Source organism: Acyrthosiphon pisum, chromosome A1 (assembly GCF_005508785.2).
Source record: "Acyrthosiphon pisum isolate AL4f chromosome A1, pea_aphid_22Mar2018_4r6ur, whole genome shotgun sequence".
NCBI classification, from domain to species: domain Eukaryota; kingdom Metazoa; phylum Arthropoda; class Insecta; order Hemiptera; family Aphididae; genus Acyrthosiphon; species Acyrthosiphon pisum.
Genome location: NC_042494.1, coordinates 62,552,493 through 62,558,148, shown reverse-complemented (window position 1 = coordinate 62,558,148; position 5,656 = coordinate 62,552,493). Strand labels below are relative to the sequence as shown.

At 28.0% G+C, this 5,656-nt stretch overlaps 1 protein-coding gene across 1 annotated transcript in view; it reads right to left on the bottom strand.

Annotated features, from left to right (window-relative positions):
- LOC107884997 (cuticle protein 19) overlaps positions 1–5,656 on the bottom strand; it is a 242,218-nt gene that overhangs the window by 14,703 nt on the left and 221,859 nt on the right. The gene's annotated exons all lie outside the window — the stretch shown is intronic.

The window sequence follows — 5,656 nt, the reverse complement described above, 5'->3', positions numbered from 1 at the left end:
AAAATAACATAAATATATTTTAAATATTTTTTTGTGGATAAAACATCAGACCTACCTATCGATAAATAATTACATTATTAGAAAAAATATATTTCGTTTTTCATTTATCTATAAATAATTATGTTTTTTTTATAGTACTATGAACTTACAAATCTTTTTTTAATTAGGTACCTACTCCGCATTCACAGGCCAAAGCGTTTATCAAACCCAAAGAGTTCTTGCTTGCCGGTTTAAATGTCGAGTAAATGTATTTGAAAAAATATCTAATACATCTTATAAATTATTATTACCTATCTTTTTTTCATTCTTTCCATCCTCAATCTTTTACTACGTAACCCACTAAACCCTTCCCCTCATTGTCTGCGTTTGATTTAAATACATTTTTAAGCAATCTAGATGATTGGTATAGATAGCACAAAACCTATATCTCTACATCAGTTGGCACATGTTCATCTCTCTACTGGTCACATCGGGCTGTGAAGTGCGTTGTAAAAAAAATTCATACACAATATAATTTAATCATAGTTATCATTGTAGTTTAATAACATGAATGTGTTTTGTGATTGTGCACTTGTAATAAAAAATAAGATTTAAAAACTGTAATGTTATGACATTTCAAAATTATTTTTATTCTGACAACAATATTTTAGTTTTCTAAAATTTAGTGTAGCTTATCGCTAAAAAAATAGATATTAAATATCCAAAAAGATATTTAAGGTGTTTAGTATGATTTATTTGAACAGATAATAATTTATTATGAATTTTTATTTTAATAGCGTTAAAGATGCGCGACTGTGTTGATACACGGTAACACCTACAATCTCGTGAAAACGAATGTTATTCCTTCCATGGAATAAATATGCCCCTAACACATAATATTATATTGTAATGAATATTTTTCAAATCCAATATACTTTTTTAAACTGTTGTATAATATTTATTTTCATGGATACTATAACTAAGAAAATTTTTTTAAATTAACGTTAATTACTTGAAACATATTTTAAATTATTTTAATTAATATTTGAAACACATTTAAATCTAAAATAAAAAATATTTGATGTTCATAGTATCCATTTGTTAGATACTATTAATTGTTTGATAATTATTTCAAATTATTATAACATTATATTTATCAAAATATGCTGGTGCTAAAAATTATCATGCATTATTATTACCTAATATATGGATAGTTGGTAAATTATAACTAACAAAATAATTGAAAATTTTAAAATAAGTACTCAATATTTATAATAATTTATACAAATAACATTGGTGAGTTATAAAAACACAACGAATAATAGCTGAGATCCCGTCGATAAGAATTAGAGTATTAGGCTGATAACTTATTAAGAATATAAGTATGATACCATAAGATTTTAACTATTAAATGTTTTCCATTACGAAGATAATTCCTGAATTACATCAACCCATAATTATATAGTTGATAAATCATACATTATCAATGTTCGGTATTTGCAGTCACTAATCAAGAGTAATCATCTATACCGAGATAAAAATATATATAAATAAATATTTTTCATAGTTTCATTAAAAAAATATCACAAATTATGAGATTATTTTCAATTATTTTAATTCAGAACCAGTCCATCTTTAGTCATTTTTATAATATATTATAATTTAATTAATAATGTAATGTCATTAATATCAACTTAACATATTATTATTTTCATACACTACGAATTGTCCAAATAGCGTGAATATTCGACGGTCGGAAAAAAAAAACGCGATATATAAAATCTATTATTTTATCCTCCTCGATGAACCTCGCAGGCAACACAACACACACGCACATAATAATAATAATATTATTATACAACTTATATTGCTCGGCCGGCGTACCACATAATAATAATATTATTATTACGTTGTATACCTCACAGTCTCTCTGAAAGCGTTTCGGCGTAATATTTAAGCTTTATTCGTAAAAGGATGTAATATATTAGGTATATTAGGTATATTGCTCGTATAAATAAACATGTACGCGGCCGTGGGTTGAACATCGTATCCTTTTCCGTATCAGCTGATGTCGGCCTCATGTTTGGCCCGCCTCCGCGATTTCCGGTCGTCCCGGTGGCACTGTGCAGACTACTATACAATGATTATACCAATAATAATAATAATAATAATAATATGATAGTAACATATATATATTATTATTATTATTATTATTCGGTGTCGTACTGTCGTAATAAAACTGTAACCACCCCACAAGGATTTCTTCCGGTCCGTCGTCGTAATATCATATCATTCCGATCGAAACCGTCCCGTCACACCCCATCTGCACTTTACGTGATTTATTATATTATAATACATTGTACGGAGTTGGATTGTGCGTCTGATTATCAGACAATGTACCTACAATATAGGTACAATAGTATAATATTAATATGTCGACACGCCCGCAAAAAACTGCATAATTATACTATCGTCCAGCCGATAGCACCGCCACGATCGCGGTTCGCGGTTTTAAATAGGATATATGGGTAGGTACTAGGTACTTACAGCGGGTCGGATATTGATATTAAAGACAATGACTATAGACATTTAATGAATCAATTATTATTGTAGTGAGCTAAGTTTTAAAGACCACCTTAAACATGATTTAATGGCTCGCGATTGGTCTATACGGTTTTATAGCGAACCATTAAAAATAAATAATCGATTTTTTTATGCAACCCTACATTATAAGTGTATTTTACTTTCTCCGTTACTATACATTATTATAATATTATTTTGAACCGTCACCACGATACTACAACTGCTATCGTTCGTCAATCATCGGTTATCATATTTTTACGATCCGTGTATTATTATAAAATCGTTACTTTGTAATGATGACCGGCGTGACAGACATCGTCTTCGAGACGAAGGTCACGGACGCGTGGCGAATGCTGCGGTGGTTACTTGAGCATAGGTAGTGGTATATATGTTTGGTTTGGTTATACACGAACTCGAGTTTTGCACACCGGATACCATGCAGTGAATATATTCGAGTTTGCCCGGAATTCGATTGCAAATTGTAGGTTCTACATAGACGTCTTACCTGTAGACTTCGCCGGCTGTACGGGATAATGCGTTTCATAATAATAAAATGTTATTATTATTTAAACGGTATTAGAAAAAAAAATAGATTGTCTTCATCAATATGGGCACCACCACGACCGTATATTGCGCGTTAGTAAGCAGCTTAGTACCTAACCTACCTATGTTTTATTTATGAAATCGTGTAATAGAAAACACAGTAGGTTTATCATAATAATAATAATGATAATATGTAATAGGTATGTAATATGTAATAATATATTCATTCATACAGAGTCGTATTTTAATTTCGTCCACGTTAATATTCACTTATTCGAACCCCACAACGCATATTTACAATTACGTAAAACTATTTCAATCGTACTAGAAAAACAATTATTTATTTCAACAATACATAATCGTTAGTTTATTGACCTCAACGTAAATATATAATTTAACTTAATTTATGTGCATTTATTGAAATTATAAGCACGACCTACTTATAATCGAAGATCATACTTAACCGTGCGCATGAAATATAAATATTTATATGAATTCTTATATTGAGAGGTGAACCGTGGTTAATACCATCCTTCGAAAATTAAATTTTCCCCTAAATTAAATTTGACTTTAACGAAATCGGAATACCTTAATTTAATTTGATGGAAGTGTCGTCATACTTTTTCAATCAAATAATTTTGCATTTATTACATTCAAACTAATTTATTGTTTTTAATATATTATTTTATCTTGATAATATTTATGTTTTATTATTGATAATAAATAATTATACACACTTTATACCTTTATTAAAATTTAAATCTATAGTTATAAAATTATAAAATTAACTATAATTGTATTGCTTATCCACTATCGAGTATACGATGATAATAGAAAATAATTACTTCATCATTAGAAATTAAATTGTTTTGCATATTGGATACCAACAATAATTTATAATGCCATAGATTGATAGAAACCTGACAATATTATGAAACTAAATTTCTCAACATCTTTAAATTTACAATCACTGCGAGGCACCTATGAATGTACCAATATAGGTACTCGAGCGGGTGTATGTGTGAGACGAATGTTTGATAGTTGGTAGGTTCATAACTGATGAGATAAAGTATATTATAATATTATTTCCAAATTATATTATTTTCTATTATTTATATATTTTAACATTTAATTATTATAAGCTATACAAACTAAATAACATTTTGTCTACAAATTGAATCAATATTTTGTTGAACATGGGTAACATTTCAAAGTGCATTTTATTAAGAGGCTGTCAGCGCACTATTTATTTTCTCTCTCTGGCTCACACCCAACATAGACAAAATGCATTTACGCAAAATCATTTTTTTTATGTGTTTAAGTAATCTTAGAGTAAAGTCACCCATGAAAAAAAAGATAGAGAATAATACTTTTGAGGGAATGACATATCGATTTGTCTAAATATTGTCTCAAAACAATTTAAACATAATTTAAATTTACAACATTTTTTTATTTATTTTGAAAGTCCAATACAAAGTCAAATAATAATAAAATATAAAATCGATATGTCATTCCCTCAAAATATTATTCTCTATCTTTTTTGTAATATGTGACTTTACTCTAATATTACTTAAACGCATAGAAAAAATGATTTTGCGTAAATGCGTTTTGTCTATGTTGCACGTGGGCTAGAGAGAGAAAACGAATAGTGCGCTGACATCCCCTTAAATTGTATTAATATTTTAAATTTATAATATTATACTATTTTAGAAATTTAAATTTAACTTAATATCAATACACGAACATAATGGACTGTATTAGGGAATACTGTAATTTATTTGCATTTGTTATAAAAATGCATAATTTATTTAAATTACTTTAGTTATTCAATAAAAATTGAAATACCTCCATTAAAAAATAAAAATACACGACTAAGGTTTGATAGGATTGTTAAATTTGTAATAGACAGACATTGGTATTGTATTTATTTTACAGATATAATTTGTTTGATAAATGATCAGATGCATAATATGTAATAAAGATACTTAAGTCTAGCACTCTGTCACAATGTTCAAGTCACACTATAGAATAATTATATAACTGATGCTAAATATAATATATTATGTATTACGTGTTAAAAAATCAAATAAATATGGAGCAAGGTCAAAGCCTGACAATTGTTTTAAAATAATTGTATCCTTGAAATGTACACACAACTATAATTTAATCGTTAGCTATAAACTATCATCGATCTTAAATGTTTAATAAAATACGATTGTCATGATATTCAGGAACTCAATCAGAGACAGAGACACTAAGTAATTTAGTAGTACTTATGAGTACTACGATATAAGAAGTGCATAGGTTAGAATAATGCCACACACGTTTTTTCAAGTTTGAAAGTAAAAGTCCCCCACCACAAATAGTGTTATGTCATAATGTTTGATTGAATATATTTTGTAATTAAGAAATATTAATTCTATTCGAACTACATTTCGTCGTCTCAGAATGAAAAGGTTCTAACGTAATTTTTGTAATTGTTCAGGAGAACGTTTTAAGTTAGCCCATACCTATCATTCACGTATGAATTAGAACCTTTTCATTCTCTGTA